Genomic DNA, 24845 nt, shown 5'->3' on the forward strand with positions numbered 1-24845 from the left:
CTCCCTTTGGGGAGGGGGAGAAGTTTGCACTGAACCTGTCAGCCAGTATGTTGGCAATGTCTGTAGGATCAGTAATCTTCACATCATTTTGAACTAGTTCTGAGCATATCTGGGAGTTTCCTCCTAGGTGTCTAACATAGCTAAAGAAGGCCTTATGATTGTCTTTTGAGTCTTTAGCTGTTTTAAATTTGCTTTGGATGATTTTATGAGAGCTCTTAGTTTTTACTTATAGTGATCAAGGTGTCTTACCTTTTAAGGATTTTGCTGTATCTTGTAGTAGCTTCCTCCTTTTATTGTAGAGTTTGTTTATGGCTGGGGTCCACCAGACTGGACGCTTGCCTTTGGTACTAAGAGTCTTTGTTTTGTTTGGGATTGCCTTATCCATGCAGTCCTGCAGGTGCTGGTAGCGTCTGTGTGTAATAGATTCAGCGGCTTGAGTTTTTTCCACCACCAGCTCGGGCCTTAAAGAGACCACACTAGTCTTTAGAAGTGTGAAGGCTTTTTGAGAAGTTCTTTACTGTGGTCTTTTTATTTCAGGTGGGGGTGGGATGAGGACCTCCAGCAAGATTAGTTTGTGATCTGATCTCACCAGTGAGGGGTATACTTCGTGTTGAACATTGTGCTCCCATGTTCATGATGAGATCAAGTATGTTATCTCCTCTTGTGGGGATGGTGACTAGTTGTTCCATGGCATTTGAGTTTATGAATTCCAGGAACTTTTGGGCTAGGGTGTTTGGGCTTGAGTAGTGTTCCCAGTCTATATTAGGGTAATTGAAGTCACCTAGTATGATGGTGTTTGGTGATACATTTATCCCTCTAGTGTTTTCAGGAAGGCCATGTGAGGTTCCTGAGTTTGTGAGGGTGGCCTGTAACATGCTACAATTTGCAGAGCAGTCTTGCCTATGGTTAATTGCACCTGGATGGTCTCCACCAGTCTTGAGGTGTGGGTGTCCTTAATGAATATGGATACCCCTCCTTTCTTGGTATTGTCCGATTTGGGGGGGAAACGCATGATATGAGGCCTGATAGCTGGGGTGCTCTCAGGAGCCTTGAACCAGGTTTCTGTCACAGCACAGACATCGATGTTCTCCATACTGAGAAGGGCCTGCATTTTGAGATTGAGACTTCTGGCATTGAGCAGCATTACCCTTAGTTTTTTTTTTGTGTTCTAGGGTGGTAGGTTTAGAATTTGAGCCTTGCCTAAAAAGGCACTATGGGGTGGCAAGAGCCTTTGCCAATATCCGAATCCCAGGGTGACAGGTGCAAGCCATCCCTTGTCCAGCATGTCATCCCAGGCAGACAGATACTGGATCCCCTTTGAATGACACCAGTGTTTAAGCCAATTGTTAAAGCTGATCATCTTATCTCTGTATTGTGGCATCACTCTTGGTGAAGGTAGGATACTGCTCAAGGTCAGGGTCATACCTGCCTGGGCTACATAGTCAGAGAGCTCCTCAATGTCTCTTTTCATGTAGTCCTCAGGTCGTTTACACCAGCGTGGACAATGACTGAGTCATAGAGACCTGAGTGCTACGACAGGCAGCTTACTGTGACCTTCTCCTTACTCAGTCTGGTGGCGGGACATCAGTGTGTCTGACTATGGAGTCACCAATGACTAGTGTGTCTGGCATTGTGTTTGGCCTTAAGGGCTGTGACTGTTTGACACTCTGACTGTGAGGTCTATGTGTTGCAGGTGTTGTGTTCTGAGGTGGTGGTTGTTTGGGTGTCTGCTTTGGTGGCCTCTGCTGTTTTGGTAGATTTTTGATCAGAGCCTCAGTATGTCTTTGTGTGTTTATGTGTATGATTTGAGGTTGTAATGGTGCTATGTGAGACTGGGTCTATAGTGTGTGTGGTAACCTTCTCCTCCTGACTGGTCTTGCCAGTCCTGTGTTGAGAGAGCTCAGCCTCCAGTTTGTGCGTATAGTTGCATCTCGCATGTATTTGTGTTTTGTGGGAGGAGGAGAGGGTTGTCTGTGTACATGAGGCAATTGTAACATTGCCTCAGTATTCCCAGGTTCACCAGCTGAGCAGGAGAGGACACTAGCAACTGATCCCTCGACATGCTAGAAGGATAGACAAAAAACTTAAAAAAGATTCAGGGGCGGAAATGGGGTTACCTTTTTGGGGTACTATCTATGACAAGAGTGCCGTATCAAGGTAATAAGTACTGTAGGAGCAAGTGCTAGGTTTAACAGATAGAGAATAGTCTACTTGGAGTCAAGTGGAGATGATCTTTTAGTTATAGGATAAGCTGATTAGATCAGTAGTACAGTTCGAGGAAGGTAGTTAGAACGGAAAATTTGAAGAGTGGACTTTAGGTAGCCGAATAGTTTAAACCTGCCTAACGCTGCCCTAGTGTGCAACAGTGGCAGCTTTTATACCAGGGGCTGGAAAAGCTAGAAACTGGCCCAAAACGACCAATAAACTACTAGTTACTGGCTGAAACCTCACAAAACTGGACAAAAGGCAGCTCAATGCTTCCCACTCCCACTGGTAAGCAAGGTAACTTCCTCTCCCCCAAATAAGGCAAGGAAACAGTACACAGGAACTACAACCAAAGCCCAGGAATCAGCAACTCTGAAACTGGACTAAACATGGTGTTCTACAGTGTTTGGATAAAATATACCAAAGGTCCATGAAGTCCGCAGCAAGATTTAAGGAAACTAAAGTCAGGAAAGTAATAAAAGTTTAAACAATTTCACAGAGGGGTGACATTTAATGTAGTGGGAGATTTGTTCCAGAGTTTCACTACATGAAAACAGTACAATGCAACACTTTTTTTTTTGGGGGGGGGGGGTGAGATTTGCAGGAAGTATGTGCTGAAGAACACAATAGTTTTGTGTCCTTATGAGAGTAAACAATAGCTTGAAGTGAGGGAATCAAGGAATAATACAACATTAAATAGAGTACAGTTCCATAAGATCACTTACCAGTAACAACAGTGGTTCATGGAACATACTGCATTACTGGCATACACGGCAGTAGTGCACTACTACCCTACATCTGGCAGTCTCTTAAAACGTCAGGCTCCTACCCCTGTTTGCTGTGGCTGTGAAAGCCAATCAACTGCCATAGCATGACAGTCCTTCACTGCCACATACAGAAGACCTTAAGTTTTTTCCTAGGGTTCAAACGAAAGAGCAGATGGAAAAACGCAAGATTTGTGAACACCTACTATTCCAAACTAAACCCCCCACCCACCCACTCACTCACACACTCCAAAAGCAAAAAAAAAAAAAACTAAAGCAGAAGCCACTAACCATAAATGATGTACACCCAACTGAGAGGGATGGTGGAAGGGTACTGCAAGTAAGGTAGTGTGTTCTATGAACATTTAGTGTGACAGGTAAGCAGAACTTATGCAACTGTACTATGTTCAACAACCACACTGCCTTATGGACATATGGGTTGATTCCCAAAGCTTATTCAAGCCAGGAGGAGGAAGGATAAGGGTCCAGGTGCCCCTGGAGAATGGTCCTAGAAACACCTGCTCTGGATCTAGAAAAGGCATTCAGTTTGTAATGTTTCGTACAAGTATGGACATAGGACCAAGATGTTACTGCTAACAATACTCTGTGTCCAACCCTTTCCAAAATGCTAGTGAAGATGAAAAAACACTAGTGGAAGGTTCCTTTACCTTGCCTGAATTTGCCCCACTACAGTGAGTGTAACAAAAAAACAATATCAGAGGACAATCAACATATAATGGTTTGGTTAGAGACAGGTTGGCATTTCAATGTCCCGAAGAAGGAAGTAAAAAGCCTTTTGGCCTTCTTAAAGTGCGTTGTCCTGTCAAGGTCGGATGGGGGCTACTGAAACACATCCAGGCTATGAAGTATCATCAATCTTTAATCATAGGGCTCTGACAGAAGCCAGGGAGAAAAACATATTGGTTGAGATCAAATTCTTAAACCACTGACACCATTAAAGAAGGATTAGTGCATATCACAACCCTATAACTGTGGAAATCAGGAAAGGTTTTCTCGCCATGAGAGTTGCACCTCAGAAACTAGCCTTGATGATGTCAAAGCAATAAACAAAATAATTTTCCAGGTGAAGAACTAAGATCAGAATAAGCTGGTGATTCAAATGACGATAAAGACACAACAGAGATCCCATAAAGGAGGAATTTGCTTGCGAGGGTTCTCATATCCAATACTCCCTTCATAAACTGACCAAAAGAGAAGAAGAATCCATAGGCTGACATATAAATATGGCTGTCAAATGTGACTAAACACATGCATACACTATGCTACCCTGAATAAGCTAATACCAAAATTTCGAGATCAGAGGGAAATTAACCTCAACGGACCCCCTGTTTACATTTAGGTGCCATCTAAAAAACCTCATCGATTTTTTGGCCTCCTTTAACACCTGCTGCAAATCTTCAAAAAAGTCAAAGTCAAGTACTTAAACAGAGTCAAGTTTCTTCAAATCAGGATGTACCAGTCAATCCCTGAGACTGTGTGAGCAGATCCAGATAGTGAGGAAGACTCTAGTAATTGCCATTGGCTAAATACTACTAAAAGTGAGAACCACGACTGCCTAGGACAAAGGGAGTCACCACAATAAATTTTTGAATGTTACTAAACCTTTAAAACTACCTTGATAATCAGTGGAAAGGATGGAATGCATACAGATACATTCTTGTCAAGGGAAATGAGAATGTGTCTGTTCAACAAGTATGGCTGCAAGGATATCTGGGACATAATGTCAAACACTGTCTGTTTTGAAAGGAGACAACAATTTTAGGCATTCCTCATATCTGCACTACATCCTGTAACACCACTGCCTTGAATTTTCTTTCATACAGGTTTACAAAGGATCTACAGAGTCTGTCTGCCACAATGAACTGGTCTGACAGAAAGGAAGGCACCCGAAGAGTCAGAGTATACAAAGAAACCAGCTTCCCAGGCAATACGTGCTGGATGGCACAAAGGATAAGACCTCATACTCCTAAAAATGTTGAGGTACCATGTGACTGAGGTGAAGTCCAAAACCACCATAAAAGGACTTCGGGTCTAAATGTGGTGAAGGATTTTCAAGACCTGAACCTCCTCCAATAATTCCAGACACAGATATGCTTCTGTGCATTCTTGGGTTCCTAAGTGGGTATCATTTACCTTTTTATTGCCACCACTCTCTAAATGAAGTGAGACAATTCTACCAGTACAGACTGCATTGGCCATGGAGGGGAGACAGGAAGCCTTAGAAAAAATGCTTAGCGGACACTTGGATTCCAAGAAAAAAAAGGTGATGGGTCTGACAACTTCAGAGATACAAATGAAAAGGGGCCAAACTCAATTTCCAGTGGTCCATCTTGAACTCTAGCTAGGAGAGGAAGGCCAAGATCTATTCTAGTGATTCCAAGCACCCGGAAGCTTACTGTGCAGAAATTTATAAATCTTCCAAGTAAAGGAAAAAAAAATGAATGTCCAGAGTCCGACAGTGGGCTACAACCAGGACAAGATATTTAAAAATACTCATGGTGCAGTGAAAAGCGCAAAGAGCAAAATTAAACTTGATAGTCGGGACCAGACACCAAAAATCTTACAAATGGAAGGGACAAACTCCAATCTCCACCATAGCTTTGATTTAGGGAGAAGGAAAATTGTGGAGAAGGCTGTGACATAAGCCAATACTGCCAACCCAGCTATCTGGAATTTTGTAAATAATTCTATGTCATTTGTGAATATTGATAGGATTTATACAGAACTGTATGTTATGTACTGAGCTTCCAAAATGTAACCAAGGCATACCCTGCTGGAACACAGAAGATTAACTTGCAAAACTTCAAGAAAATAAGTTAAAATTAAATTGTTTTACAACTGTGTTAGTTTCAAAGCAGCAAGGAGACAGGATGTCTAGAACTAGGGTGCCTTCTGCATTGTTTTCTGTTTTATTGTTTTATGTCTTCTAGCAACTACAAACATCTGAAGGCTATGTATTTTTCACAAGGAGATGTTAAATGCTACAATGGGGGTTTAGTTTGGGGACTTTAGTCAGGTGACAAAGTGATGTCATCCAAGCTAACCCAGCAGTAACATTTGATATTAATTTAAGAACTCTCTCACAGAGACTGGGCATTTTGTATTTTGTCTTGGACCTAGCAAGAATATCCACTCATCACCACCTTCTGCACTTGCCTTGCTGCAAGTAAGTTTCTAGGACTTAGTGACTCTTTTAGATGTAGTTAGGAATATAGTAAATATTAGTTTAGATGTTTTCTGTATTTATTTGAGACTGTCCTGCAATATTGTTTTAAATACTTCCTGTGATTTTGAACTTTGAAGTTACTGTGTTGATTTGAGTATTTTCTTGTTCTTTTATTATTTATTAAATCTATTTAAACCTATCATTGTGGCTGATATTTGTGAGACATATTTAAGCTCTTAGAGTACTTGCATATCTATTTGGTGACACTGTACAGGCCACTCCCAAATAGCCTTGCTCTTTATCAGACTACCATTTGAATTAATAGTAACATTCTGCAGTAAGATTGGACACCCTTTGGTAAGGGTCTTAAAGTAGCTGATAAGTGGGTCTGTGACAGTGATAACTACCTTATAGTCTGGGCAGAAGGGGGCATAGTTAGTAAACCTGTGCCAGCCTTTCTCAGGTGTGTGTTTGTGTATAAATCAAATCTCAAAATTTTGTGTGTGTGTGTGTGTGTGTGTGTGTGTGTGTGTGTGTCAGCTACTTGGGCAGGGACACGAAGCACTGGTTGGAGAAAGGAAGTGTTGGGAGGACTTGGCTTGGAACCCTGACCAAGGACTCAACTCTATAGCTGTGCCAGTGGAGAGTCTTATTGGGAATCTGGAGAAAGAGGGTAGAAACCAGCCCCAGACTGTCTGTGGTCTCTGTGTCCTCTTAAGGGAAACTGCACTTTACTGTGAGTGCACTTGTCATCCTCCCAGTGTGTACGTCCCCCACTGTTGCCAGTGGTGAGGCTTGAAGTGCCTTGATTCCTGTGCTGGTGCATCACAAAGGCAATTACTCAATCCTTCTGAAAGGAGGACCAGTTAAAATACTCTTGTGACCAGCATATGCCAGATAAAAGGAGGGAATAACAAAGTCAGGTCCAGCAGGTAGGAAGGTGCCTCCTAGAACAGAAGTGACTAATGTTAACACTACTGCCTGAAACCCCTGTCAATGTGGTTTAGTACCCATTTGTCAGAAAACAGCGACTGCAAGGCTACTCTGCTGAGAGCTAACTACAGAGATGAAGAACCCAGTGGAGGACTTGAGAAAGATGGATGTCACATCTTGGTATATTCACAGCACAAATGGGGGGGGGTTATCCTTTTATGGTACAGGAAAGTGCAGTTATGCAAATAATTTTACAACAACAGCAGATGCTTGAATAATCACTGCTGCAAGCTATATTGGTTATACTCTGTCAATGATATAACAGCTGGCTAGCTTTCAAAGCTTCAGGGTACTTTCCACACATTCAAACTGACTCACAGTTGGAGTGAAGCTGACTAAAAGACAAGTTTGGGTGCCAAGCCCTTCAAAGCTTTCTTGCCACCAGAGAGTGGGAGGCTGAGCCCTCAAAGGCTAATGCTAGGAAGAATAAAAATAAATAACCACACCTTAGCATAAAGAACATACAGTAAACACTCAGTTAACCGTAACTTAAGCAACCTACAAAAAAATATCGAAGAAATACAGTACAATTTTCATGTGTTGCACTTTCTTACCCCCCCTACAGAAACATACCTTACATTTTTAGAGTTATAAAAAAGAAGATAGGAATAAATTCCCTCTCTCCCCAACCTGAGAACAAGTCAAACCAAACAAATAGTACAGAGTACAATATTATTCAGGCCTATTTTTAACAGAAACTCCCAAGCAACCATTAAAGTACAGTTGTGTACACTTACCATAAATGTACATGTTCGAGTGTATTCATTGTTGCAGTCATCACACTTGGGTTATCTGCCTGTAGGTAGCCCTCAGTCGGCCCAAATACCAGAGTCTTGGGATTTCTGCATCGGATGCTGTCGCCTCTTCCATGTCGTCAGGTCATCAGGGGTATAAAACATGCAGCCGACGCCATACATCAGTTTTTCTTGCCCTAGATGTCAAGAGCCCTCAAAATAGGATGCTATTACATGGTGTGGAACACCTCCAGTAAAAAGTAAATACTCCTGCCATAAAAGATGGCCATAAAGAGGACAGGTAAAAAGGACAGAGAAAGCCAGGGGGGCTGGAGGGAGGGAAACCAGGACTGCAACAGTGAATACACTCAAACATCTACATTTATGGTAAGTGTACACAACTATACTGTGTTCTTCGTGTTTCACTGCTGCAGTCATCACACTTGAGTTGATTACCAAAGTTGGAGGCAGTCAAAAAGTGTTGGGGCTGGCTAGCAGGCCTTGTAAGACTGCTGTAGCAAATCCTGCTCTGGATTTAGAAAAAAATAGGTAAGTGGTAATGCTTGCTGAAGGTGTATACAGAAATCCAGGTTGCAACTTTCAGGATGTCCCTGGTAGGGACTCCCTGAAAAATGCTGTAGAGGTTGAAGTAGCTCTAATGGAATGAGTTCTGATCCCCAGAGGGATAGGTTTTCCATGGTGCTTAGAGCAGAAATGGATGCAGTGTGCTATCCATTTGGAAATGGTTTGCTTCAAAATGGCCTTGCCCTCTGCCCCTGTAGCAAAGCTGACTAGTAACTGGTCAGATTTTCTGAAAGGCTTAGTCCTGTCAAGGTAGAACCTGAGCTGTCTGTCCACGTCCAAGGAGTGCAGGATCCTTTCCCCTCTATTCTGAGGATTGGGGGGAAAAAGGGTGGCAAATGGATGGATTGGTTTAAAGCCACAATGGATACCACATTGGGCATAAAGGAAGGATTAGTCCTGAGGGAAACCCTGTCAGCATGGAAAATAATGAAGGGCACCACCACCATTAGTGCCTGTAACTCACACACTCTTCTTGCTGAAGTAATAGCTAGAAGTAAGGAATTTTAACTTTGCTGAAGCAGCAGGTTCAAAAGGGGGACGTGTGAGCTTTTCTAGTACAAAGTTAAGGTCCCAGGCTGGGGTGGGAGCTCTCCTAGGGGGCCTTAAATTGTTAGCTCCTCTCAGGAACTGCTTGAAGAGAGGGTGAGAAGAGAGAGGAGGCTCAGCATTATAATGAGCTGAGATGGCAGAGGCATGAATCTTAATGGATGAGAAGGATATGCCTCTGTGGAGCAGCTCTGCTAGGTAATCAAGGATTTGAGGTATGTTGGTCACAGCTGTGTCCTTTCCTTGAGACTGACTCCAAGAACAATATCTTTTCCACTTTTCAGCATAGGATTTCCTAGTACTAGGCTTCTGGCCTCAAGGATGACACCCAGCACCTGTTTGCTGAGGGATGCTGGCGGTGTACTCATGGGATAAGCCAGGCTGCAAGATTTAGGGTTTGCATCTGTGGATGCAAAATCTGTCCCTCCTGCTGAGCCAGCAGGGAAGGTGTCTGATGTAGGTGCCAGGGTGGCCCTACTGTCAGACTGCGTAGGAATGGGTACCAGTGCTGGTGTGGTCAGTCTGGTGCAGTAAGGATTGCCTTTGGCCTGTCCTGTTTGATCTTGAGTAGTACTTTTGAGGGAAGGGGCAGAGGAGGAAAGGCATAAATTGAGAGGTTTTCCCATGTAAAGGATAGGGCGTCCACCTTCAAGGCTCTGCTGTGAGGGTTCCTGGTGCAAAATTTGTTCAATTGGTGGTTTTAGGGGGAGGAAAAAAGGTCCACCTCTGGATTAGAAGTTTGAATGAGTTGGGTTCCAGTTTCCACTAATGAGGGTCCTGTAGATTTCTGCTTGTCGTCTGCCAGTGAATTTTGCTTGCCTGGCAGGAATTGAATTTGTAGGTGCACTTGGATGCTCAAGGCTGTGTTCTACAGAGCCATGGCTAACCTGCAGAGTGGATAAGAATGAGTCCCACCCTGCTTGTTTATGTACCACTTAACTGTGGTGTTGTCTGTCTTTATCAGGAGCTGTCCTGGAAGGGTAAGGTATCTGAAGAGTGTCAGAGCATTCTTTACAGCTAGCATCTCTTTTTGATTGAGATGCAGGGGAATTTGTCCTGGGCTCCATTTGCCTTGAATGCATTTGCCTGCCATGTTAGCCCCCCATGCATAGTCTGATGTGTCTGTTGTCAGGGTTTGGGCGGTGAGGGGCTGAGTGAAAGGAAGTCCCTTGTTATGGTTGCATGCTTCTACCCACCAAAGGAACTCTGCCCTTAGACAAGGTATGATAGGAATCACTGTTTCCAGGTCCTAAGAATGTTGACACCAGAGACTTTTTAAGTACCAGTGAAGTTTCTTCATATGCAGTCTTACATATGGAATTAGCAGAATGCATGAGGCCATGAACCCTAGGGCTTGCAGTATTTTCCTTGCAGATAGCTGGGTTTTGTTGGCCATTAGCTTGAAATAGTTTGTCAAATGGACCTGCTTTTCTGGAGTGAGGAATGCCATCTGGGAAGTTGTGTTCAAGCTTGCTCCCAGGAATACAATTTGTTGGCTGGGCACCAGTTGTGATTTATTTTTGTTGATTGTGTATCCCAGTAAAGTTAGAAATCTTTTACGAATGCCAGGTGCTGAAGCAGCAATTCCTGACTGTCTGCCTGAATCAGGCAATCATCCAAGTATGGGTAGATTTGAATATCTCTCTGCCTGCAGTATGCAATGGCTGGAGCTAGGCATTTTGTGAATACTCTGGGCACAGTAGATAAGCCAAAGGGAAGTGCAGAGAACTGATAGTGCACAGCACCTGGCCTGAATCGTAGATATTTCCTGCAAGACTCCCTTATGGGGATGTACTGATAAGCTTCTTTTAAGTCTAGGGTGACTAACTAGGCATCCTTGGCTAGCATAGGAAGAAGCTGTTGCAGTGTAAGCATTTTGAATTTTGGGACCACCAGAAAGGTGTTGAGGATTGATAGATCCAGGATCGGGCACCAACAGCACTCTTTTCTGGGCACCAGAACAGTCTGGAGTAGAAACCCTGTCCCCTTTGTTCTACTGGAAAAGGTTGAATAGCCCTGATATGGAGAAGGGAAAGTACTTTCTTTTGAGCCTCTGCCCACTGGCTTGCAGGAAGGTCTGGCAACCCGCTTGGTGTTGGCAGTGATTGGAAGTAGAATCTGTATCCCTGGGATACAATGTTTAGAACCCATCGGTCCTGAGTAATGGACATCCAGTTTTTTGCATGAAGGGCGAGTTTTCCTCCTAGGGACGCAAGTACTTGGGCATGGCTAGGAAGGATAATTGGAAAGTCATTGTGAACTTTTTCCATAAGGGGGTGGCTTACCACTCCCCTGGTTTTGAGGTGGAAACACTCCATTGTTTAGATCTCTGCATACCCTGAGACTGTAGTCTTGGTGGTCTGTTTCCCCTGGGTTTGGACTGAGAAGGCCTGAGAGGGACTGGAAAGGACCAGTTTTTTGTACGCCAATGCCTACTGAATCTAGGTGGCTGCTGCACCTGCAAGAAATCTTTGACTGTTTGCATAGACTTAGCTTTTTCTTCCATCTTTTTAAGAACTTCTGCTTTTGTGCCAAACAAACACTCCTGATTTAATGGAGCATCTAGTAATTTTACTTTGAAATGGTCAGGCAAGACTTGTTCTTTTAGCCAAGCATGCCTTCTTAAAACAGACCCAGTGACAGCAGCCTTGCAAGATGCTTCTAAGGCATCAAACCCACATTGCAAAGTATGTTTACTAACTTGGTTTGCAGAATGCATTAACTTTTGTAAATCTTTATTTTCTGCACAATCTGGAAGCAACACCATTTTTTGTTTAATTAGTTCCATAATATGTTGCTGGTACTTCAGCATGTGAAACTGGCAATTCAAAGCCATGATGGTAAGAGTTGCAGAGGTATATACCTTCTTACCCCATCTGTCAAAAGCTCTAGAATCCCTGTCTGAAGGGGTAGGGTTTTTGGCTGTAGTAGCCTTAATGCCTTTAGGTCCCTGGGAAATGGTCTCTGGATCCACAGTAGGATTCTTAAAAGAGAAATTTGTGAGAATCAGGTACTCTGTAATACCTGTCAGGTTTTCTAGGAGCTGGTGGTAAGGTGTCAGGAGTAATACTGGACTCCAAGAAGATATTGTCTACAATATCCAGGACAGGGGGTTTAGCTAGAGGCCTGTGCTGAGGCAAATCTAAAAATTCCCCGAGTCTCTTTTTGGACTGAGGATAGTCTCAGAATTCCCAGCGGAAATGCCCTCTTAAGGTATGCAAGGTTTCACCAAAAGAGAAATCCTCTGGAGGGGAGGCAGACAGAATGGATTCCTCTACATCTGAATCCTCATAGGTAGATAAGGGTATTTCCTGGTAATCAGAAGGGTCAGAGTTATCAGACTCCAGGTCTGTAAAATCAGAAGGAAATTCAATTCTTTGTCTTTTGGCAGGGAAAGGCTGTCTTCCCCTAATTAGAGTAATAAGATCTTCAAACATTCTAAGCATTTGTTTTTGTGGCATGGGAGGATGAGCATGCGCTTTGGACGTTGCTTTTCTAGGTGTGGTGCGAACTCTGGGCTTGAGAAACTTGGTAGTTTCAGTACGAAATGAAGTTGTTGGTTTAATATGAATATCGGTAGGTCAGAATACACCCTCAGAAACCGGTGCCTGCACAACGGCTCCGGACCCATCCAAGGTAGAGACATCCACAGGTTCCATAGTCGAAGAAGCATTTTGCGGCATACCGAATGGGTCTTAGCAGAGGCCTGCAAATCTGTAGAAGCGGGCATCAGGGACTGCAAAAGCACCTCACCGAGTACCGGCAGAGTGGTGACAAGCTTAACAGAAGCATCGTCAGCAGTTTTTGACCTATGCGGTCTGTCTCTGTCTTTGCACTTTTTCAGACGCTTGGTAGTCGGATGGCTTACCGGAGCCATTTCAGAATACGGAGAACAAGAGCTTACGAATTTAGCTACAAAAATAGCCCGGCAATGAATAGTTCGGGTGTTAAACAAGGCACAAAACCGACAGCTAGGGACATTGTGGTCTGGGCCTTAACAGGTGATGCAGTAAGAATGAAAATCTCTGTGAGGTATTTGCTTTCCACAGGCAAGACAATTGTTAATTTTTTCTGACATTGGTTAGAGCAAGAAAAAAGAATCCCCAACGGGGTACTTAGCTTTAGAAGACTGCAGGTCTGAAACTCAAAAAAACGAAAATTTCAGGTAGTGGCCGACCGGCACTTGCAAACTACTTCTGCTTCAGCTCCTTCTTGGCAAGAAAGACTGATGTAATAGTGTCGGCTGCATGTTTTATACTCCTGATGACCTGACATCATGGAAGAGGTGACAGCATCCGATGCAGAAATCCCAAGACTCTGGTATTCAGGCCGACTGAGGGGTACCTGCAAGCAGATAACCCAAGTGTGATGACTGCAACAGTGAAACACGATGAACATCTATAGTTATCCAGCATCTACCAGTCCCCATGGGTGCTGGTTAACTGAGAGTTTACTGTGCCAAAAAAACAAGGGGAGTGGAAGGAGGGAGCAGCTACTGCAGCAGTGATCATCTGGACATCTACTGTTACGTTAAGTTCAACTTATACACCTGTACTATGTTCATCATATTGATCACTGCTGCAGTAGCCTTAGCTATATGGGTAAACAACCTTAGCTTACTATACTTGGGAGGTGGAAGGAGAAGATTCCAAGAGGCCCTGGAGAATGGTCTTTACAAAGCCTAATTAAGACCTTGAAAATGAATTAAGCTTCGTAAATTTAAGAACAGAGGACCAAGTTGCTGCTTCTAGAATACTTCTAGAAACTAACCTTTTCAAAAAAAACACAGATGAATCCAAATCCCTGGCAGAGTGGGCCTTGACCCTGCCTTTGACAGTTTTGTCGTGGTGGTGAGTAGAACAAAATAGCCTTAGACAACTATTTGGAAATAGTCTGTTCTGGCACAGGTTTTTCCTTCTTACCTCCACAAGAAATGAGCAATTTATTTGAATATCAGGAAGATTTATTTCTGTCAAGATAGTACCTGAACTTTCTGTGGGCATCCAATGTATGGATTATCCTTTCTCCCTCATTTTTCGGGTTCAGGAAAAAAAACAAGGAGGTGGATAGTATGGCTTACAGTAAACTCAGATAACCACTTTAGGTATAAAAGTAGGATTAGTTCTCGAAGAAACCCTGTCCCTGTGGAAAATGAGGTAGGGCTGAGTCACCATAAGAGCTTGCAACTCAGATATTCTTGCAGAGGTCACAGCAATCACCAAAACTGTTTTCCTTGCTAAAGGCCACCGTTTTTTTAGATGCTTCTTATGCAAAACCCCTTCCAAAGACATTTTGACATGATAGCACTGAAAGAGTAGGATGCACATGCTGAAATGGAAAATAAATGAACCATGCCAGAGGAGTAAGAAAGGCCATAGGACAGTAACTTCCACAAATACTGAAAAAACAAAGAAAAACTAGCCCTGAATGAGTGCTGGTTATGTTATTGGCAACAGCAACACAACCTTTTCCATTTCTTAATTTATGACGTTTTAGTGGTAGGTTTTATTGCCTCCATTAGTACTTGCTGTGCACTCTCTCAGTAAACAGGTCCCTAAACGGAATTAAGCCCTATCATCCAGGCAGTCAAGTGAAGATGATTGATGTTGGGGTGTATCGAACAGCCTTGTTCTTTGGTAAGAAATCCAATCTGTGAGGAAGCTTGTGGTAATCGCCCGTGGCCATTTCCAAAAAAGGGAGAACAATAGTTGCCTGGGTCAAAAGGGAGTAACCACTATGATCTTGGGGGATTCCTTCTGAGTCTTCAGAAGTGCCTCTGACATTAGTGGCAAAGCATACAGGAACATTCCTGACCAAGGAAAACAAAAGAAAAGGCATCGGTCTTCCAGGTCTATTTGCATACAGTCCTGCAGCAGAATTTTGCCAACTGATTGCTCAAAGAGGAGGCAAAGAGGTCTACTTGAGGAACTCCTCACAGATGGACCAAATTTTGGAAGACTCCTGATCTACTTTCCATTTGCAAGGGTCTGCTATTGTCCCGTTCAGCTTGTTTGCCACACAATTATGCTGTAATGAAATACAGAATGCCTGTACAGTAAGATTGTGCTGTGAAGCTATATCCATAGATAAACTGGCTAGCCTGTAAAAAGGGTGCACCCTGGTTCCCCTCTTGTTTGTTGATGTACCATATAAATGTGGTATTGCCTGTAACAACTTGAAGAGGTCCTGGGGACCAAAGAAGATTCAGAGAGTTGAGTGCCTTGATCAGGGCAAGCATCTGTTTTATTTTTATGTGGCTGTGTCCATCCTTGGTGTCCCACACACCTTCCAATTTTATCCTCCCTGAAACTGCTCTCCAAGCAAAGTCTGGGGCATTTGTGGTGAATGACCACTGTGGAACAATGAGGGAGAAGGTGATACCTGGATTTAGGGGATATCTCTTGCCTCCACCAAGTGTTTTCTATTCTGACAAACCCCAGTACTAGGATTTGAAAAGTCAAAGGGTGTTTGTGCTTGGACCAAAGAATCTTCAGATACCACTGTATCTTTCTTCTGCAGAGTCTTGCCAGGAGTCTCATGGGAATCAGTGAAGCCAATAGACCCAAAATCCTGAGGTATTCCTTTGAAGTGACTGAAGTCTGAGTTGGAAAAACCTAAAAAACAGATCTACATACAATATATTTTTCCTGCGGGAAAAAATCTCTTTGAACTGTCATGTCTAATTGACATCACAGAAACACTACCCTGCAAATGCTCTCTTGCAATACCAACTTCTATAACAGATCTCTTATATAAGTGATTAAAAAACAAGTAATCTCCGTGGTATCCCCAAAGTCTCAAAACAACCCACTGAAGTGTAGTGGGTCTAAAAACAAAACAGTGTAAGAAACTTCTCTGTGTGGAAGATTTTCAGTCCATATATTTCTAGTTAATCACTGTATATTAATCAGATCAGACAATAGTAGTAGAAGTAGCGAACGTAAACTCGTCAAGTCAAAAAGCAATAACAGAAAATATATAATTCTACAGCATTACTAAGTATTCAAAAGTAATCCAAGCAAGGCAGGCAGTCTGTTTCCAGTCGAAAATCCTTTATTATGTACACAGACAAGCGATCCAAGTAAAACAAAAAATAGAGTAATAATTTCCTCACAAGCTTTCTAAATATATATATACTTTTTATCAGGCATGGGAGTGGTTTATTGTGCTGTAAAACTTTTAGTTATGTACTTACCATAACTTCGGATGTATGGGATCCATCTCGCCTACATTCATAACTGATGGGTTCGGAGCCGATCCATCGGCTCCGACTCGGCCACTATATAGTAGAACGAAGTCTCTAATTGGCTGGGCTACCCCTTATCCCAGAATGTACCACGCCTGCTTCCCCAGATCTTGTTTGTTCGCTTTCATACCTACATCCAGACACAGAGACATACCAGCAACTGTAACAAACTAAAGTCCTTCAAGAGAAAAACTCAGTAAGTAGCAACATTCCCTCTAAATCCAATGGGAAGGGGAAGGAGGCGAGTATGAATGTGGCGAGATGGATCCCATACATCCGAAGTTATGGTAAGTACATAACTAAAAGATGTAATGGGATCCTATCTCGCCTACATTCATAACTGATGGGACAGCGTCCCTAGCACCTAAATCCCGGGTGGCTCATTGGAAAACACTCCTGAGAACTGTGGAACCAAAGGAAGCTCTACCCCGAGAAGCCACATCTATCTTGTAATGAGAAATGAAGGTGTGCAGAGAAGTCCAGGTAGCGGCCGCACAGATATCATCTATCGATAATTTGGAGTGGAATGCTACAGAAGTAGCCATTGCCTGGTAGAATGAGCCCTGACTGGGAAGGGTAGCTCTTTGCCGGACCGTGAATAAATGAAGGAGATGCAATCTTTAATCCATTTGGCTATGGTGGTTTTAGCCACTGGTTGACCCAACCTATTTTCCGCAAAGGACACAAACAGCTGATCTGACTTTCGTGTCTGATTGGTCCTACTTAAATAAAAACGCAGTTGTCTGTGAACATCCAACTGATGGAAAATATATTCTGCGCTATTGGAGAATTTGGGAAAAAACACAGGGAGCTCCAAGGATTGCTGAATGCATAAGGGGGATGCTACCTTGGGCAAGAAAGAGGGATTTAACTGGAGGGACACTCTGTCTTTGTAAAAAGTCAAATAAGGAGGATTAGAACAGAGAGCCTGAAGCTCTGAGACCCGCTTGGCAGAGGTTATTGCCACCAAAATGGCGGTTTTCCAAGATATAAATTTTATATCACAAGTAGCTGCTGGTTCAAAGGGGCGGGCAGTTAAAGAAGCTAGAACCATATTCAGGTCCCAAGGGGGCACAGGATGGGCTATTGGGGGCTGAAGGAGCCACGCTCCTTTAAGGAAAGATTTGCAAAGCCTGTTTGCCATTAAGGAAAGCTCAAAGGAGACATGAAAATTAGAGATAGCCGCCAGTTGGACTTTAATTGTGATAAGTGAAGAGCCCAAATAAAACAAAGAAGCCAGGAATTCTAAAACCTGAGGTACTAGGGCGGTAAGGGGATCTATACCTCGTTGCTGGGCCCAAAGAGCAAACCTCTTCCACTTGCTGGAATACAGTTTAATAGTGGAAGGTTTGTGAGAAGAGGACAAAATGTGGATGACGTCTGGAGAAAGAGAGTTATCTCTGACTAAGGTTGGAAGTGGAGTAACCAAGCGGCCAACCTCAAGGACCTGAGGGATGGGTGAGACTGTCCCAACTGATGAGTTAACAGGTCGGGCACCAGGTCCAGAAACCATGGGCCCTCCACCGCATACTTCAGAAGGAAGGGGAACCAAACCTGACAAGGCCAGTGTGGAGCGATCAAAATCATGTCGCTTCCTAGCTAAATCGCCTTCTGTATCACCTTCGGGAGAAGGGGAATCGGAGGGAAGGCGTAAAGTAGACCGGGGGGCCAACTGTGAGCTAGAGCGTCCCTGGGAATCTGCCCCTGAGAGGGAGTCAGAGTGAAGAACTCCCTGCATTTCGCATTGTGAGGGCTGGCGAACAAGTCGCAACAAGGGAGGTCCCACTTGGCGAAGATGTTTGCAGCCACCCTGTCATTGAGGGACCACTCGTGGGGCAACAGGAGAGTCCTGCTCAGCCTGTCTGCAATCACATTGGATTTCCCCGGAATGTGCGTTGCCACTAGGAAACGCTGGGTAGAAATCGCCCAATGCCACACTCTCATGGCCTCTCGGCAAAGAGGGTAGGACCTGGTTCCGCCTTGCTTGTTTATGTACCAGACTACCGACATGTTGTCGGATAGAATCGCAATAGTACCCCGGGGAAGAGCATGATGAAGTTCTTGCAACACCAGTAGCACCGCTCTCATTTCCAGGATACTGATATGTAAGTGCGTTTCGTGAGCCTGCCACGTGCCTTGGACAGACCTTGTCCAGATAATGACCCCCCCCCACCCTATCTGGGAGGCGTCCATGGTCACTGTGGCGACAGGAGGCTGAAGGGCAAAGGGTCGCCCCTGGTCCAGGTTGGACCGAAGCAGCCACCAACGTAGGTCCCGATGGCAAATTTCCGTAATCTGGACCAAATGGTTCAAGAGGAGTTCCTGAAAGGACCATTGAACCGACAGTAGCCATTGCAGCACCCGCATGTGCAGCCTGGCTAAGGGGACTAGAAGAATAGTCGAGGCCATCGTGCCCAATAACTGCAGAATCAGTCTGGCCTGAACTCGTGATCTGGGTAACAAGGTTTGAACCTGAGACTGCAGGACCTGAATCCTTTCTACCGGCAAGAATGCCCGCATTCTTCTTGTGTCTAACTCCGCGCCTATAAAGGTAATACGCTGAGACGGCTGCAGCACAGATTTTCCCCAATTGAACATAATTCCTAGTGAATGACCCAAACTGGCTGTGGTCATAAGCGCACGAACTAATAGATGCTTGGAGGTGGCAGTAAGGAGCCAGTCGTCTACATAGGGAAACACTTGGAATCCTAGACTTCTCAAGTGAGCTGTCACTACTGCCAGACACTTGGTGAACACCCTGGGGGCTGTGGTAAGACCAAAGGGCAGTGCTCGGAACTGGAAATGACTGGTTCCCAGGTGGAAACGTAAATGACTCCTGGACTCTTGACTTATCAGAATGTGATAGTAAGCGTCCTTGAGATCTATGGAGCACATCCAGACATCCTTCTTCAATAACGGGAGAATGGACTGAAGGGTGACCATTCGGAATTTGGATTTTTTTACAAAGCGATTCAATGATCTGAGGTCCAAAATGGGCCTTAAGTCCCCTGTCTTTTTTGGCACCAAAAATAGTCTTGAGTAAGTTCCTGATCCGATCTGGTCGGCGGGGACAGGCTGGATGACTCCTTTTCTTAGCAGCTTTGAAACCTCGACCGCTGCTTGATCCCGCTGACTGGGTGGCACATCCGGGATTTTCCTGATAGGAAGAGGGGGGATCTTGATGAAAGGGATGAGATAGCCTCCGGTTATGGTTCGGAGCACCCACTGATCCTTGGTGATAGATTCCCAAGCCTGCGGGTGTTCCGCAAAGTGACCCCCAACTGGCTCTGGAGATGCGCAGTCGGGCCACGTCTCAGGGACGGTGAGCGTAGGATGGACCACGAAAGGAATCGCGGTCTCCAGAGTTACGGGGGCCTCTGCTGCCTCTGGGGCGGCGTCTTCCTGAATCCCCCCCCCGCCTCTAGAGGGGGGAATCACTCGGTGGAGTAGGGAAAGACCTTTGAGATTTCCTGAACCACATTTTCCCTCCTCTCTGGGCCTTGGGGTAAGGTCTAGAGGGAGCGGAAAAACGGGCCCCCACGGCAGTCAAGGTCTTGCCCTCCTGCTCGCACCGAGTCAGTGTGTCCTTCACCTTGGGTCCAAACAGGGAGGACCCATCAAAGGGGGCATCGGTGATGGAAGACTTGAAGGCCTCCGCAAAGGGACACAAGCGTAACCAGGCGTGTCTTCTAAGAGCCACGCCTGTTCCCGCTGCTCTACTCGCCCCTTCGGCCGCGTTGACTATCGAAGATAGGGTAGTCATCTGGGCGCCAACAGTTTGGGCTAACGCCTCAGGAAGATTACCCGTAAGAGACTCACCTAACTCTTTGAGGAGGTCCCTTTGGAGCCTGGTAAAATGACAAAGATAATTCAGCGACCGCAGGGTAAAGGCCGCTGAAGAAAGGGTACGCTTCCCGTACCTATCCATGCTCCTGGAATCCTTATTAGGAGGGTGAATAGACGTTGAAGCCTCTGCCACGTCCTGCTGAGTGGCAGATGCCACCACCATCACATCTACTGCAACTCCTTTAGTCAAAAATTCCTTTTGAGGAGGGGCTGAGAGGAACTTGTTAGGCCTGGCAGGCACTGGTTCCACAGTGTCAAGGTGTTCCCACACCCTTCGAGAAACTAAATCTAGTAATTCATCGAAGGGTGGAGACACCCAGGAGGCGGAGGGCTGGGCCCCAAAAGCCTTGGGGAAGACTGACTCCTCTGTGGAAGGGGTTTTGGACTGCCAATCGCCTCTCTGTCTCAGGATCTCGAGGATATCTGAGAATGAGACGTCATCCGAGGACGATTTTGGGGACCCCTCCGCATCATCGAGGTCAGTATCTGATGTGATAGACTCATCCTGGGAGTCAATGTGCTTCCTCTTGCACAATTTGTTTTCTTGGAGGTTCATCTGAAGCGGATACAGAAGGACCTCCCGGGAGAAGGGAACCCCCCAAGGGGGTGTCCTCAGGCCCTGGGGCCCCACTGTCATGGGAATGAAGCACACCAGAAGCACCAGTTCCCAAGTCTAGGGACGGTGAGGTAGAGACTTGCTGAGCCGGCAAGGACATGGCCAGCGCACTCCTCATGGCCTCAAAAGCAGGACCTCCAGACTCTACGGAGGACACCGGCTGAGAGACCACGATGGTACCGGGAATCCCTGTGGCCGACGCTCCGAGGGGAAGACTAGGCACCGAAGCTACCAGTTCCAAAGTGTTCCCCTCGGCCCCAACTGAGGAAGTCCCGGTACCAAACCCTGATGCCGAGGACAGGGTAGGAATGATGGTCGGAACAGAGAAGCTCCGAGGGAGTCTCGGTTCCAACTGGACAACTGCGCTCCGCTCTACCATCACCGACTCCAACGGCTCCGAGGAGGTTGGAGGAGGAATCGGATGTGTCGAAGTGGGGACCGGCTCCGGAGCCGAGTGGGCTGGAGCCGAGACCATTTTTGCAAAAACCGGGGACTGGAAAAGCCTCTGGATAACTCTGTCCAAATCTGAGTCTGACAACCTGGAGGATTTAGAGGAAATAGATGGGGGCCGAGATGACTTCTCTATCGGCTCCGATAGACCAGGGGACCGGCTCTGAAACAGCTCCAACACCATCGGCACCGGATCCGGAACTGTATGAATAAGCATCGGCGCCGAAGAGGACTTCGAGGATGGGGGGGGGGGGTCTGAGCTGCACACCTCCAATGGCTCCGAGACCAAAGGAGCCGAAGCAGGTGATTCGCCTCTCGATCCCCCAACCTGCGGCTCCGACATCAATGGAGCCAAGGAAAGAGGTATCGAGGCAGACCCTTCCACCCGAGGCTCCGAAGCCACTGGAGCCGAGGAAGAAGAGGTCGACCTATGCTTCTTGGAAGTCGGTTCCGACGGACTGGTCGGAGCCGATGACCTTTTCTTTTTAGAAGCTGGAGAGGAAGGAGAAGCCAAAGCTTCCTCAATGGAGGGCTTAATAAGGCCCTTAAGGATCAATTTATTTTTACGTTCTTGAAGGACCCTAGAGGAAAAAGCATGACAAACACTACATGTTTCCTGCAAATATTTCGGTCCTAAACAATATACGCAAACAGCATGGCTATCAGTAAGAGATATTTTGTAGTTGCACTTAGTGCACTTTTTAAAACCAGACTTCTGCTCTTTTGACATCCTATCACACAACTATTTTCCATCACGAAAAGTAACCTTAAAGTAGGGCATGAGCCCTTGACTCAAAAACGGGACTGGCCTGAGATACAGAACACAAAACGGGCAGAAGTCCTCTAACTTAAACGGGCTTAGCCCGATAAATCAGGACGTACAGTAGGGCGAAAAGCAAACCTTAAAGTAGACAAAATCAACACATTGACTCACAAATAAGGGCAAGGGCCCTCTAACTTAAACGGGCCTTGCCCGGTAAGTAGAAAAAATACCAGTCACACCGAAACAGGTTCACACACACACGTAAAGCTGTTAAAACAGCTGTTTGTTAAATTTGTGAAGAAAACCCTAGGTCAAAAGACCAAAAAGTAAACAAAAAACCACTTAGCTCCAGCCAAGTTGAGACCACGTCTAGCTTGAAAAGCGGCAAATGAGATCTGGGGAAGCAGGCGTGGTGCATTCTGGGATAAGGGGTAGCCCAGCCAATTAGAGACTTTGTTCTACTATATAGTGGCCAAGTCGGAGCCGATGGATCGGCTCCGAACCCATCAGTTATGAATGTAGGCAAGATAGGATCCCATTACATCAAAGTGTTATTGGTACACATGTTAAATTCACATCCCTTCCCCCATCAGTGTGACATTCGAGCTGGTCCTGCCCTACCTAGTAGCTGTCATAATAATATATAGCCCTAATGTACTTTAATGGTACATCTTATTTAACCAAATTATTTAGTAGATAATAGTCTGTGATTTTATACAAGGCAATATACTACATGGCTGGAAATATATCAACCTTAGTTCATTTTGCGATCAAAAATTATAAATATATACATATACATTTTGCATGTAAAAATCAGTTTCTATTTTCACAACCTATTGTTAACAAAGATCGCTTTCGTCCTTCTAGATTACTTCAGGTCTGTTTACAAGAACCCTAAAAACCTATATAATTGTATAATTAGTTAGTATTGTTATTACCATCATTTTGAATAAAGTGGAAAAAAGAGAACCAGAAAAAAATAAAAATAAAAAAAATATATGTATGATGATGGAAACAAAATATACACTTAAATTTCAAATGATTTAAAATGGTATTTAAAACCAATTTGTAGAAAAAAAAATAAAATACAATTAGTCATGTAAACAATGTGGCAATTTTCTAAGTTCTAGTGCACTTATAATTGAACAGCGGTAGTTTAGTCCAGGCTTTCTAAAAGAGTTCAGCTTTAATTGCCACATGAGTTCATGTTTCTCCAGAATATTCGGGAAAAGGGCATAGCAAAATTAATTTAAAATGGGTGGCGAAAGCCAAACACACTCTGGCTAGGATTATAAATGCCCTAGGGCAGATAGCCTAGTATGAACCTATGTCTCCTTCAAGATCACCCATGTCTATGCGATCCAGGATCTGGAACTTAAAACCTGTGTGTCTTTTATGAAGAGAAAGGTGTTTAGCTAGTGCATTATTTTTACATCCAGAGCGGATTTCTGACAGATGACATGAAATCCTTCGCTTGAGTTTATTTACAGTCTTGCCCACATAGAATGCATCACATTCATTGCACTGTGCCCTGTAAATTACTTTTATAGTGTTACAGTCACCCCCTACACTGGTTTTAATGATCTTCTTTAAATAAGGGCAATAAAAACTATCACCTTGCTGTATAAATATACAAAATGTACAATTTGTTTCACATCTTTTAGTGCTTTTCTCACATGGTCTAGGTTTAAATTCAACAAAACTTCTAATATTCCTGGCCTTCCTATAAACAAATGATGGGGCTTCACCTAAGATGTTAATCAGAAAAGGGTTTCCTGTGACAATGTCCCAGTTTTCTTCAATAATATTTTTGATACTGTGATAATCCAAAGTGTATGTCAGGATGCAGCTATTTTTGCATTTGTTATTCTCTGTGGGATTACTTAACATTTTTCTACTGGGGAGGTTGAGTGAAGGTGCTTCAGTCCTTTTCAGTTCTATAATGGGTTCCAGGATGTTTTTTTAACATCTGACTTTCATAGCCTCTCACTAGAAAATCATTCTCTAAGAAGTTGTTCAGGTTTCTCAAAAATGGTTCCATCTCTGTGGTAATTCGAGCTAATCTATAGCCTTGGGATTTCACTACATTATACTTGTTTTTTGTAGGATGTAGACTTTTACTGTGGAGTAATAAGTTAACCCTCGTTGGTTTTCTGAATAGATCAGTGGTGATTCTGTTATTGTTGGTGTCCTTGGAAATCTGCATATCTAAGAAAGTGGTTGAAGTACAGCTATGGGAAGAGGTAAACTTCAGGAAGGGGGTTGTTTGATTGAGGTAAGTGATAAAATCTTCAAGATGCAAGGTGTCACCTTCCCACACAATAAAGACATAGTCAATAAAACGTAAATAGCATGTGATATGCTGCATGTAGTCTGTGTTGTTTAACACAAAGTCCTCCTCCTATTTGCCCAGGGCTATGTTAGCTATGCTGGGAGCCATGGCAGCCCCCCATTGCTATACCAGTTTTTTGTTTGTAGTGTTTGCCATTGAAAGTATAGAAATTGAAGTACAGTACAAGATTAATGAGCTTGCTTAACTTTTGCAGTTGTGCCTGTGTACCCTGATTATGTTTCTTAAAAGACTCCATAGCTGCTGTTATACAGTAATTGTGAGGGAGCACTGTGTACAAGGATTCCACATCAATAGTTACGAAAATACTGTCAGCTTCCACTGTAATGTTTTTTATTTTCTTCAAAAAATCCATTGAATCTCTTATGTATGACTTATTCTTTTCTGCTAGAGGTTTCAGCAAGTAATCAAGGTAATGGCTGCGGCTTCAGTAAGGGAACCTCCACTTGCTACCACCGGTCTATAAGGTGGGTCTTCTCTGTTCTTGTGTGGCTTTGGTGGCAATTAAAGCTGAACTCTTTTAGAAAGCCTGGGCTAAACTACTACTGTTTAATTAAAAG

General features: G+C 44.3%; 1 protein-coding gene across 2 annotated transcripts in view; it reads right to left on the minus strand.

Moving 5' to 3' along the window:
* Positions 1–24845, minus strand: part of LOC122799442 (trichoplein keratin filament binding) — a 1060398-nt gene that overhangs the window by 646763 nt on the left and 388790 nt on the right. The window lies entirely within an intron of this gene.

The sequence above is a fragment of the Protopterus annectens genome, chromosome 4.part0, assembly GCF_019279795.1.
Source record: "Protopterus annectens isolate FY-2018-M chromosome 4.part0, PAN1.0, whole genome shotgun sequence".
In the NCBI taxonomy this organism is placed as follows: domain Eukaryota; kingdom Metazoa; phylum Chordata; order Ceratodontiformes; family Protopteridae; genus Protopterus; species Protopterus annectens.